This window comes from Pseudopipra pipra, chromosome W (genome assembly GCF_036250125.1).
Source record: "Pseudopipra pipra isolate bDixPip1 chromosome W, bDixPip1.hap1, whole genome shotgun sequence".
Taxonomy (NCBI): domain Eukaryota; kingdom Metazoa; phylum Chordata; class Aves; order Passeriformes; family Pipridae; genus Pseudopipra; species Pseudopipra pipra.
Window position 1 is genome coordinate 18,395,177 of NC_087580.1, and position 13,839 is coordinate 18,409,015.

At 43.0% G+C, this 13,839-nt stretch overlaps 1 long non-coding RNA gene across 1 annotated transcript; it reads left to right on the plus strand.

Moving 5' to 3' along the window:
- The first annotated feature begins 203 nt into the window (after positions 1-203).
- On the plus strand, positions 204-1,780 carry LOC135406456 (uncharacterized). The gene is made up of 2 exons (XR_010426262.1): positions 204-649; positions 1,642-1,780. It is a non-coding gene; the product is annotated as an uncharacterized LOC135406456 (long non-coding RNA).
- Positions 1,781-13,839: the final 12,059 nt, after the last annotated feature.

Consider the following 13,839-nt stretch of genomic DNA (forward strand, 5'->3'; position numbering starts at 1 on the left):
CGCTGCGCCGGCTCGGCCGTGGGGGAGGCGGCGCTGGCAGCCACGGCAAAAGGCGGCAGGGGCACCTCGGCGGCAGAGGCACCTCAGCGACAGAGGCAACGCCGACAGCTACTTCTGCAGAGCCAGCCAGACTTCTGCGGGCATCCCCGGGAGCTGCACGGCGCACGGAGCAGCCCGGGGAACAGCAGCTCGGCAGTGACTGACTTGCGGGGGAGTTGCCCCGCAGAATCCAGGCATGTCGGTAACTGAGAACAGAAAGCAGAATCTCTCTCTCTTTAGTCCTTCTGCTCACTTGTGGATAACTTAAAACTAAAAGATTGTGTTTTACTAAAAGTTAGCATGCAAGAAATTTTAAGAGTTTCCCAGAGAATGAATCTTTATATAAAAGCTTTAGTGAGTTGCCTTGGTTTTAGTCACATTTTACCCCTGTAAAGAACTTCTGCCCAAATTTCGTGTTCAGTCTTAGCAGGAGGAGACATAAGGTTCACACAATAGAGATCATTTGTTGCTTAGCAACTGGGTGGGACTCAAACCACCTCCAGCAGTTTCTCAGAACTAGGGAGAGAGTAGAACTTATACACCAAAAACTACAAATCTGCAAATAAGATAAATGGAAAGCTGGCAGGCTGAGGATTTCCTTGATTCTTAGGTAAAACATCTCTCTATCTTCCTGTTATAAACTGAGAAGTTATTGTGACAGTGGAAATCACATCTTTAGAATTGTATTTAAAAAGGTTTACTCAGCTGATTTTAACATTTGGATGTTAATTTACATTCCTGTCTGATATTATTTCTTTTCCTTGGTCAAGTTTAGTGAATTCATTATTTTTTCCTTTTTTTTTTCTTCTGTGTTTATGACAGAGTTGCAACTTTGAGTTGCATTTCATGTACTGTTTAAGCAATTGTTAATATTCTATTTATAACATAGCAGCAAGTACATTTTTTTTCAGATTTTAATATATATCTTCTGTCGTGGATTCGTACAGTATGTACAGAGCAGTTTGGTCAAACAAAACGTATTATATGTTTTTAAATGTTTTATAACTGCTGATATAGCATACAGCCTAATTGCTTTTCTAAAAACACTACTCAGGCACACACTATGCTGTGAAGTTTGACTTATCTCTCTTGGCACTGATGTTATGTCAACAGTTATACTACATGAATTTCAGATTATTTTTAAAATAACCTAACAAGATGCAAAATGTGTGTGTTTACTTTATACCAATAAAAGAGCAGATTGCTAAATTACACTTTGCAAAACTATTGATGCGTGAATTAGAACTTTTTATGCCCATTTGATTTATAAAGCAGAAATGTCTGGAGACCACATGATAATCTGTCAGGAAATCAGTAGAGATTGCAATAAAGCTGAGTTACTAGAGTCAGGTTGAATTTAGTAAAATTTTTCTAGTTTGCCTCCCAATATAACGATCTCAAAGCTAGATTTAGTTAGCTTTACATTCGGGAAATTAATTAAAACCTGTGAGTGATTTAGGATTTTAGTATAATGGGTGTAGTTTTTACCTGTTCTGTGCTGTTGTTCCACAATTATGGAGTTACATGTTCTTACAACTAGTTATTTGTTTTCCTTTGTGCTGCTTATGTTGTGAATTTTGTTCTCTTACCGAAATTTCATAGATAAAAGAACTAAAAACACGAGGAGATGATGTAGATCACATCTAAGGAACTGGCTGCAAGCTGGAATCTGGCCTTCTATATCCTTCTGAACTGCACATGTAGCTTAAGGCTGAGTATTAAACAGAATGATCAAACAGTATTTTTTCACTGTCATAGACTTAAATGCGAACTTTTTCAAAAGATGAGCTTGACAATGACTATAATAACTTGATGGCACAATCAAGTGTGACAGATTCAGGCAGGGGAAGTGCATCTGTCAGTGCATCTACTGCTGAATCTTCTATGGGACTTGCTCATAATATGACCTCAACACAGACATCTGCAGTAAAACACATCCAATTTGGAAACCATGGGCAGCTTTTGCCAATACAAAAAAATACCAACACCTGATGAGGGTTTCTTTCTCAGTGACTTAGCAAATAAGAACTGCTCTCTAGTAAGCAGCTATGAGTTTCAGACACTGGCTGGACATGGAGCAGAATCAACTGTTACAGAATGTCTCCTCAGGTCTGGGGAGAGTAATTTGGAAACAATGCAAGAAACGGATTATGACCAAATATCTGCAGAAGGCATAACAACAGAGACAGATTTTTCCTCACAGGAGACAACATATCGATGTCACCCTTTAGCTGTTGCTGCCAGTGCAAGTTACAGCCAATCTGCAACACCAGTAGAGATGTCTGAAAAAGAGATAATCTGTATGGAAACAAGCACAGATAGTTTGGCAGAGGTTATGCCAGAGGTGCTTTCATTCATATCTCACAAAGAATATGAATCCAAGGATGAAGACTTGTCTTCACTGAAGCATTATGAATTCAAACATACAGTGATGCAGAAATAATTAACCAATTAACCAGTAGTGCAATCAACTTAGAAAAAAAAAAATATATTGGAAATTAAACATGGACAGATTGAAAGTTTACCTGACAATCCAGAAGCCAAAGTCCAAAGTGTAACTGAAGACAGCAGTGGAAAGGATTTTAAAGACATTAGTGTATCTCAGAATCCAAAGAAACCTACTAATATTGTAGCTTGTGAAGTTCAATGTGAGTTTAATACAAATCTGTGCCTGATGCATGAAGAAGTGGACAAAGATGAACTGCAGGAAGCCAGCACTGAGGTAGAACATACTCAGGAATCAAAAGCGCTCCTGCATTCTGGCAGCCAACTTGAACCAAACAGCCTTTGCCAAAGAGGAAAAAGTGAGAAAACAGAAATAGGTCTACCACTGAATGTACACAAACATTCAGCTGTTTGGAAAGCAGCTCCACTGCAGACTGCTTGTCACTGGTATCTAGGAAAGAGGAGGATTCTCTCCCCACAACTCATCCAGAGCTGCCAAAAGATCACACTCTGCGAAAAACACCTTTTTTCTCCGTGTTGCCTGTGCAAATTGTGGAGCAGAGGAATGTCTGTTTAGATGCAGATTTAGAAGATGATTTCTTGACTGAGATAGGGCAGACGTGTCACTAAGGGGAAAGGAAGACAATGGAAAACTATAGAACTTTTAACATCCTGAGGCCTAAGGGTTGTCACTGTATACAACGATCTGTTTCTGTGCTGCTCATGTCACATCAGTGATGTTTGTGAAGATCAGGCAGACTGGTGTGGTTTGGGAACTCTACATCAGACATTAACTATTTTGTAGTGCTTGTATTTTTCTGTGTTTCATCTCAGTAGTGTTACAGTGGGTAGCAAGATTTATTTGGAATCATCATATGACAGAAACCTTTTGGCTTACGAGTCTTCCCAAAATTATATGTGGCTGTGCAATAACAATTTTTGAGGTAAAATTCTATATCATATCCAAACTAGAAAAACTTTGAAAGGGTGAATTGCTTGTCCACTTTGAAAACTACTACCAAGTTGCCAGACAATGCTGTGTATTTGGTATAGGGGTCAGTGATTTAAGAATTTGTAAAACACTTTTGCAAGACAGAAACGGGGAGAGAACAGGTGACAACCCCCTCAGTTCATTTGCAAAAGTTGTTTCATATGTTAAGGTCTTTTTTGTACACAGGTGTTTGTAGCTGCCTGCATGATGAATGAAACCTTGGAAAGAAAGAACAAGGTTGATGCTGTTTTCTGCAGGTAACAATGGTAACATCAGGAGCTGTTGTGGCTAACAGTTTCCTCAATATTGTTAGAACACAGTTTTTGGAGCACAATTCTTTTTGGTATTATAAGCATAGTTTTTCTTAGTCATATACACCTTTTTAGTGTTTTTTTTAAGCACATGAAATTAAGGATTTAAGAGAGTGTACGAACTTTAAAGTAAGTATTACAGGAGCACAATTTGTCAGCATTATGAGCACATTTTAGTGTTGTTAAGGCACAGTATTTTTAGTTTTGTTGGAGCACAATTTTTTAGTATGTTTAAGCATATGATTATAGAAGGTTAAGATCTTAGATTATTCACTGGGTACTGGTGGAGGAAAGTTTACCTGTTTGGTGGAGAAGCTTTAACACCATAAGGTACTAGAGAATTAGTATGGTTTCATTACTCATGAGACACAGTGAAATGAGATTCAAAAATATGTTTGTGTGATGTGTGTTTGAATGATGGTGGCCACCGTGTGAAAGAGAATGAATGAAAATGTATGCATGTATATGTGTGAATATTCACTTACACAAACACTTTTGGATAAACAAATACACCAATACCTTTCCATAAAATGGCAAGAAATCCTGAACAAACTCTCCGGGCTGCAATAGAATGGTATGCAAAGAGTGCAATAGAAACGGAAGATCCAGTGTTAATATACGATCATGTCATTGTGTTATTCAAGGGCCAAGGTGTGAAAAAGAATAACAGAAGACATATGGCCCAGAGTTTAATGGAGTTCCATTTCCAAGGATGTTCTGGACAGAGTGGAAGTTTTAAGAATAAACCCTATATTTAAAGAAGCACTTTTAGGCACACTTTGAGAGCACACATCTTAGGGTCAATAGGTTGTTGAGTTTATTGGTGATGGTGGTGTTGTTGTATGTTTGAGCTTATTGAGATGTTATGGATACAGTAAGGAATGTTACAGAAATGCAATTTAAATTGTTCAAACATCAACGGGGGATTTGTCGGTGGACAGAAATTGTGTGAACAATTTCAGTTGCATTTCTGAGACCTTCCCCTTGGCATGGCTGGGTGCAGAGAGTAAAAAATACTGCGTCACTAATATGGCTACAGGCCTTGTGCCAAGGTGAAGGAGGAGTTGTTCTGGCAGGAAAACAAGGCTTATGGACACCTGCTGATATCCAGCTAGTACTGTACACCACAGTATGTTTGCCTTATGTATCCAATGTAACCTGGGGAAGAATCACATGTCTGTGTGTCACAGGCAGCATATGAGCTGTCTGTCCTCTAATAAAGCGGACATTTTTGCCAATCCCGTGGATTTGTGTGCATTTCTGTCTGACCCCCTCCGCCGTTCCGTAGATATAGTTAACAGTTTTCTTCTGGTTACGGAAGAAAAGATTTTATTCCAACACCTGCCTGTGTCTGCCTGGAATGGGGAGGGAGTGCAGGGTGGCCCCAGCAAATGGCAGCAAGCAGATCCAGCAAGGCCCAAAGGGCACCAAAGGCACCCAAAGGGCACCCCGGGCCTGAGTCACGGCCAGAGGTGCAGGCTCTCACGCAGGGTCACTCCCCTGTCCCCTTCGCCTGGGGAAGCAGCCCTTTGGCGTGGCAGCCAGGACACATGGGTCCCGTGCAGGACTCGCGCAGACGGCCCCACGCCCAAAGCAGCCCTGAGCAGAGCCTGGGCACCATCCTGCCGCTCTGGGGCTTTGGAAGGCTGCTCCCAGTGAGCCCACCGTGTCCCCGGTCACCCCAGCGCAGCCCCAGACAGGGCTCCTCCGGGCTGCCCTGGGGCTGCATTGGACAGGGCCCATAAGGGAGAGGGAAGAATGCGCTGGCAACCACATGCGGGGCCTCACAGGAGCCCAGGGAGACGACATCCGTAGATCTCGGGGAGGTGACACTCGGAAGGTCTCGACCTCTGTCTTGGGGGGGATGGCGAGCCACTCAGGAGTTGATGGGTCAGGATCAAAGGGCGGGCAGGCTGGGAATGGGCACACTGCTGTGGGGGTTTGCTCCAGGCCTCCTGAGCAGGAGCAAGATGGGGAGGAGACCTCTACAGGCAGCTTGAAGCAACCTCCAGGTCACAGTCCCTGCTTCTCGTGGAGACTTCAACTGCCCTGGCGGGAGCTGGAGAAGCAACACAGCCAAGCACCAAGAGTCCAGCAGGTTCCCGGAAAGCGGTGACGACAACTTCCTGGCCCAGGGGGCTGGAGCCTCTGACAAGCCAAAGGAATGCTGTGCTGCTCCACCTCTTCCTAACACACAGCAAAGACCTTGTTGGAGATGGGAAGGTGCGGGACAGCCGGGGCTGTAGAGACCATGGGATTGTGGTCGTCTGAAATTCCAGCCAGTGGGAAACACAGAAATAGCCAGGAGATCGAGGAGCCGACGAAAAAAAATAAACTTTTATTGCAATAAAAGGGAGACTTCACTGGACAAACCGCAGTGAGGTGGCTCAGCTCAGTGGAGGTCGCAGCCCCCTTTTAGCCCCTTTTTGAGTGGCGGTCTGAAAAATAAAAGTTAGACACGTTCCCAGTATGGGGAACTGGAATAGTTTATTGAACACGAGAACACTATTGTAAAGGCATCTGGGGCTGTATGTTAATGAAGGGGCCAACCTATGTTAATTGGGGAGTTACACAAATTTTTACTGCAATTTCCAAATAGTTAATTTTTCTTCTAGTAGGATTACATGGGGGACAGAGGGATTACAGGGGTTTAGACATGGTTTGATACAATCATCTCAAAAGTCCTTTCTGATTTCTGCTGGAGCCAAGCTTGATCCATGAGTTAGAACTTTAACAGGTCTTCTGAGAAGGGTCCAGCTCCTTCAGATCATGAGGTTTTTGTCAGCCCTTGTTTTCCTTTGCTGAAAGCTGGGTTTGGGTTCCCACACCTTTGCCCCTTTTTTTTTTATTTTTCTAAAAAACAAAAAACTTGGAAAAAACTTTGATCAAACGTTTGCTAATGCAAGGCAAAATACAAGGGAATACAAATATTACCATAAATGTTTTCTTTAACTAGAGTATTAAATTTATCATGCTAACTAAACATGTAATCTAAGTTTTGATTACTATTTTTTTCTGCAACTATCAATGCTTTGATGTATCGGTTCAGAGTGAGGTAATAACAAATTCTATAGCTGCATTTTAGAAGCAAATGTATTCTTAAATGGATCTAACATGAAATATTGCAGTCTTACTTTTCATACCACAAGTGAAATTAATTTTAACATGGAAGCTCCTTTTTCAAGGCAATGTACAGCCTTTTATATACCTGAGATGGAAAGTATGATTATGTAAAGGGATTGTGTGTCAGAATAGTTTGGGCCACAAGGTTTGGCATTATAAAGGCATGTGAAGGAATCATAGCTGTTTTAAGGCATTCTGCATATTGCTACATAAATTATTTTCTTAAACTTAGCACTAACATTAAAAGCATTAAACCAATCAAAAAGACTATTAGATACTTTTGGATATAGAAAAGTAAACAAGGAACAAAATGCAAGAAGGAAGAATTCCCAACAATGCTAAACTAAATAACTCTGGATTAATATAAAACTTGTTTAAACAACTTAACTTATTTCTATTATTTCTTATTAGAAATTACTCTTATAAAATCTTTTTTAAGCTATTCTCTAAAGATTCTGTTGACTTATAAGCGATTGATTTTGAACCAAACTTAATAACTTCATGACTTCAGGGTTCGTGTGCTCCTGACTTTTACCTGAAAGTGTTTTTTAGTGTTTGTTTTTGAAAACTTTTATTTAACCTAAAACATTTCTGCAAATGAAATTCTATTCAACTCAGGATGATATGTTTTCTGTTCTTTATCTAAGGGTGTTTGTGCATGTGTGAGGTAATGTGCATTTGTGTATAAATCAGAACATATTAATTATTGTATTTTCGCACGCATGCATACATTCACACATTCATACTCGATGGCCATCGAACACACATCATACAAACATACTTTTGGGTTTCATTTTACAGTGTCTTTTGGTTATGAACTGAGAAATTGGCGTTTTTTGTTTCTCACCCTTAGATTAGTAATATATGTTTTCTGTTTTTTATGATAGTATAACCTGTAAAAACATAAGCATATTTTACTTCATGTTTAATTTAAATTTCAAATACATATGAACATTCCTATAGTTCAAGGATAAAATATATACTTCTTCTATTTTTAAGGCAAATATATGTCTTTCTGCGTTAATTTGGCTTTTGGACTTAAGGAAAATTGTTATTGTGAGAACTTTAAAATTTTCAAAAATACAGCTATGCATACATTTAAAAACAATTTTGGCTATTAGCTATGGAAGGGTATCTTCATTCAGCAAAGGGTCTTTGCTTTCCTTCGCTTTTCCCTTTTTTTTTTTCTTTCTTTGTTTTTGCGCAGGGGGACAATCTCTCCATTGGTAGCGTTTTGTTCGCCTTACTCACACTGTTAAACTGAAACAGTTAGATTAATAAACAAAAGGGTTTCTAAAAAAAGACCAGTTCTTAGTTTAGGCTGCAAAGAAAAAGGAAAAAAGTCAAGGAAGGGGGTTTTTGCTGCCTCGACTACTGCTGAAGTCGGCAGCTTTGTGTCTGCCCCACTCCGTTTGTCTCTCGGGTCCCTCTGTTCCTGGGTTTCTCTCGTGCTGCTGCCGCTGGGCTTCCGCTCGCTCCCTCCTTCGCCGACGGTCCCGCTCGGGCTCTTTCCTCCCTCGGACCTTTCCCGGAGCCCCCCAGGGATTCTGTGGGATCCTCTTCTCCGCTCACGCTCCATAGCCCCGGTTTTTGCATACCTCCTGCTCTGCTTGTCTTTGTTTTTCCCGGTGCCTCTTTCGATTCCGGGTCCTTCCTGCCTTCTGAGTGGTTCCCGCTGGGGTCCCGCTGCTGCTTCCGCCGGCGCGGGTCTCTCGATCTCGTTGTTTGCTGGGGCGCCGGAGGTGGTGGTCCTTCCTCAGGGACCTGCTCCTGGGTGTTGACCTCGCGCCTCTGGCCGCTGCTTGGCTGCTGCTGCTGAGCGCGGTAGCGGGCGGCGATACAGGAACTTGCCGAGGCAGCGCGGCAGTTCGCTGGCGCTGGCTTCCACCCTGACCCTGCCCGGGGTGGCTGCAGCGGCGGTGGCCATGGTTCTGTCTCACACGGCTCTCTCCGGGCAGCGTGTGTCGGGCTGCAGTGTGCTTGTGCGCTCCGCTCAGGGGCTGGGGCCCGTCCCGGGGAGCAGCTGCTGAGGTTTGTTGGAGACGGGAAGGTCCGGGACAGCCGGGGCTGTAGGGACCATGGGATTGTGGTCGTCTGAAATTCCAGCCAGTGGGAAACACAGAAATAGCCAGGAGATTGAGGAGCCGACGAAAAAAAAATAAACTTTTATTGCAATAAAAGGGAGACTTCACTGGACAAACCTCAGTGAGGTGGCTCAGCTCAGTGCAGGTCGCAGCCCCCTTTTAGCCCCTTTGAGTGGCGGTCTGAAAAATAAAAGCTAGACACGATCCCAGTATGGGGAACTGGAATAGTTTATTGAACACGAGAACACTATTTGAAAGGCATCTTGGGCTGTATGTTAATGAAGGGGCCAACCTATGTTAATTGGGGAGTTACACAAATTTTTACTGCAATTTCCAAATAGTTAATTTTTCTTCTAGTAGGCATTGAGCCTCTTCAGGGATCTTCTTCCTTCTTGCCTGAAATCCCTTTTTTCCCCTCACTCACTGCTCTTGCTGCCCAGCCTCACTTCCTGCAACACCTTCACCCATTTTCAGTCTGGTTCTCTCACTACTTCTTTTAATCCCCAGCTTTTCTCCAGAACAGCCAATTGACATCCACGGAATCACTACGCCCAGAAGCGCCAGGAGAGCTCCACAAGTTCAGAAGTTCAAGTGGGCAGAACCCCTCTTGGACATCCCCTTCCCTGCTTGGAACATCTGATTCCATGGGAGGAGCCAGATGCTGAGCAGTCCCGAAAGCCCTCGTTTTCTAGACAGGAGCTCAACTCCAACAGATCACAGCACAGACCTAAAGCGCCTTTGACCCTGAGCGGACAGAATCCTGTTCTTCTTGTCCGCACTTGTCTTCCCATGGAATGGAGAGCCGAAAAAAACCTCTCCAGGGCAGGGCCAGAACTGACAGGTTTACGGCAGAGGCGCAGAAATTGCCCTGTCATTGCCTCCGGGATGATATGCTTGCTCCAGGATCCTTCCATCAGGGAGCTTTTGTCGGATTGTTTGGTCAATTTTAGGTCAATTTCTATGGCTTTCAGCAATGTCAGCTTCCAGTGGTGAGAAGTCATGAGAGTAGTCCCCAGAATCGGGTGATGCCCCTTGGTAACAAGACTTTGTGTTTAAGTGGCAAATGTTTTTATTCACCTCCTGGCTTCTGCAGAAGTCTCCTGTTTTTCAAGACTCCTAGACTCCTAGAGCAGTTGGTGTTGGAAGGAAGGGACCTGAAAGCTCATCTGCTTCCAACCACCCCTCTGCCACGGGCAGGGACACCTTCCGCTAGACCAGCTTGCTCCAAGCCGCGTCCAACCTGGCCCTGAACACTTGCAGGGATGGGGCAGCCACAGCTTCTCTGGACAACCTGTGCCAGGGCCCCACCACTCTCCCCGGGAAGGCTTTCTTTCCCATATGCCATCTAAGCCTGCCCTCTGCCAGCGCCAAGCCATTGCCCCTTGGTCTGTCGCTCCAGTCCCTTGGAAAAAGTCTCTCTTAGCCAAAGCCTTCTTGGTCCTCCCTGTTGTGTTGCAAAATTTGCAAGCTGATGTTGTGCCAGGTGGCACCAGCCAAGCCCTGAGCCAGGTGCAGGACCTTGCACTTGAGGTCTGAGGTCACTGGGGCTGTTGAGCCTGGAGAAGAGGAGACTGAGGTCAGATCTCCTGGGGGGCTGCAGCTTCCTGCCAAGGGGCAGCGGCCATTTCTGCTCTGTGGGACCAGGGACAGGAGCCGAGGGAACGGCCGGAGCTGTGTCAGCGGAGGCTTAGGTTGGACATTAGGAAAAGGTGCTTTCCCCGGAGGGTGGTCGGGCACTGGAACGGGCTGCCCAGGGCAGTGGTCACGGCCCCAAGGCTGCCAGAGCTCAAGGAGCGTTTGGACAACGCTCTCAGGCATACTGAATCCGAAAAATCGGTCCAAGAAACTGCTCAGAGATTTTTTATCTTTAAGCAGCAAGGTATTTGTTTATTCAACGTTGGGAGCAAGCCAGCTCGCGCTGGACAAACTTGCTCAAAGGCTTCACACAAAATCAGCATTTTTATACAATCTTCAGATGTGATTAAGTGCATATTCAAGTGATTACAACATCTATCAATACATATTAAAAATAGGTGGAGTATAGGCGGAGCTTGGGGAGGTGCTTCTCTTGGCTCCCCATTTCGGAGGGTAGTTCCCATCTTCCTCCATGGGGCAGGGGGCTTCAACTCATCTTCCTCAGCTTGACCCTTCTTCTTTTCCATTGTTCTTGACCCGCTCACTGAAGCTTGGAAAAAACCCTGGCTCCAGGCCTATTTCTCCTATTTAAATGTCTACCTGATCCTGTTGTATTTCTAATTTATCACCTCTAGGCCTATTACCTGTTCCTGTACTATTCTCTTAAGCTTTGGTCCAGTAAGTAGAACAGAACGAGCACAGATCGTCTTGGATGTTGGGAGCTTGTTAGCAGGCCCAAATCTCTTAGTTAACTCTTTTGGGCCTAGCTTCCTATATCATTCCCCCCTTTTGTTTAGAATTTACGAATTCCTTCGTCAAGTTCTAATGGATTTTGATAGGTATTCATCACAGCCCTCATTATCTGCATCCTTCTAACCATGATGCTTGATTTGCACCATAGCCAAACAATTAGGACCAGTAGTAGAATAATGCCAGCTCCTAATACCAATATTGGATGTATCAAATAGTGAAACACTTGTGATGCTGTAGGGGAGTATCCTGTAAAGATATCCCACCAATGATGTTCTCCCGCTTTTTCCACTTTGGTTAGAACAGTTTTTATGCTCTCAGTGTCATGTTCTACTTGCCAGAGCATTCGTCTAGTCGTTCTGTTTACTTCCTGGACCAGTTTTTCTATATCAGGATGTTTAAGCATTGCTTTAAAAAGATTAATGTTCATTCCTCTCTGCAATTTTGGCACATCATGATACATTGTATAATCAGCTTCAATCAGTTGTCTAGTAGTCACTAGAATGATATAACCAAAGTCACAGCCTATTATTTTAGCAAAACAAAAAAATTAATACCACTCACTACTTCATGACAAATACCTATGGTAAAATTAACACAAAAGATTCTAACACATGCACAAGCATTTCCTACATAATAGACTTGTGATTGGGTTTTAGTATGGGGAAGCATTTCAAAGGTACACACACTATTGTCAGCATCTAAGCATAAATCTTCATTTTCTACTACAGCATTTTCACAGATATATCCTAATTGTCCTTTAGGAATACATGCCTCAGTACTGACTGGCTGCCACTTTTTCTTGGTGTGATCGTAACTTGCCCAAACATTATGGTCTATGGGTCTGACAATTACATTTTGGTGTATGGCTCTTAATGTCAGGCTAGGAAAGATGGTCTTTTCTTTAGCTGCACTGATAGTGAGCACATAAGCTTCAATTTGTTCATGTTGAGGATTGTAAGTGAAGTTTCCTAACTGCCACCACGCTTGGTAATTTTTCTCAAAGTGTGTAGTAGAACTGTTTCTAGCTATTATTTCTCTTACTTCCTGTGGTAATATTCCTGAAGTTCCTTCTCTTAATATTCCTGCAGCTACAGACTGCACCCACTGTTGAGTTTGGAGACATTGTATTGCAAGTGCAAATCTTTTATGGATGACACCAGCATAGTCAATAATCTTGGTGAAATCTTTTGCAGTGGTTAGCTACTAATGTTAACAATTTAACTGCCAATGATTGTGTTTCTGCCAAAGTGAGCAAAGATGATCTTAAAGGGACTTTGAATTTTCCTAGATCAGATGTGACAGCACTTAGTTTATTCACTAATACTTCTTGATCTATGGTGTTTAATACACTTAATCCTGTGCCAAACCATCCCGTTACATCTCTTTGAATTCTGGTACAAGGGGATCTGGCCATCATCTATACATGCCAGTCTTTAAGGCTTTGTTGAATACAGGGCTGACAATCTTTTTGTATGTTTGATATGTTTACTTAAAGGTGTATTGGAACCCTTTTCAGTGAATATATGGGATCTAACAACAGCTTCTGCTCATTTGAGTGCTTAATTACATATGGTCCAGCATAAGTTAAATTGTGGACACTCTCACAGGCTAAAGAAGGAGTTGTAAAACTGGTGGTGGTCTTAGTCAATGGGGTGGTAGGAGATTTGCTGGTTGGTAATCTCATTGTTATATTTCCTTCCCTGAATGTCCACTGACACATCACAGAAACTGATTTATCTAGAGTGAAGGTGTGCCAACATTGATCAGCCACTAATTACATTTCACAGTAACGTCAGTTCTGGGTGACCATCTAATCCGTGCCTATTAAAACACTTGCATTGTATGGGGTACCAGGATTTTACCAATTATTCAGTACCCTTGTTCCTTGGAGGACTATAATAGATGGATTGTATTGGTTCAGTTCAGATGAATTCAGAATATCTGTATTTATAGCAAATCATAGACTAGAATTCCCATTATAGGCCTGAGACCATAATAATTTTGGGGCAAGAGTTTGATTTAACACTAATGTACTTATCAGTCCAAGGATCAGCATTGAGGAGGCTTGATAGTAGACGATTCCTCTCCCGAGGTCCATGCTTCCTCTGGAACCCTCTTGACTCGAGAGCAGTGGATCCCCGTGGGTTTCTCTTTCACCCGGATCGTGTGGAGGTGGTCATCAGCACCTGCTGGGGTCCATCCCACTTCTCCCGTAGTGGATCTCCTGAAAGATTCTTAACATATACCTGATCACCAGGGTTGGATGGATGTAGCTTACAATCAGGCTGCTTGGGTTGGTGTTCTAACACCACTGTAGCATTTTTCTGCAATTGTTTTCCTACAACCATAACATGATCGTACACATATTGATTACTGGTTTGATCTACAGCTTCACTATTCACAGTTTGCATCATGTAGGGTCTGCCCAAGAGAATTTCAAATGGACTCAGTTTCCCTT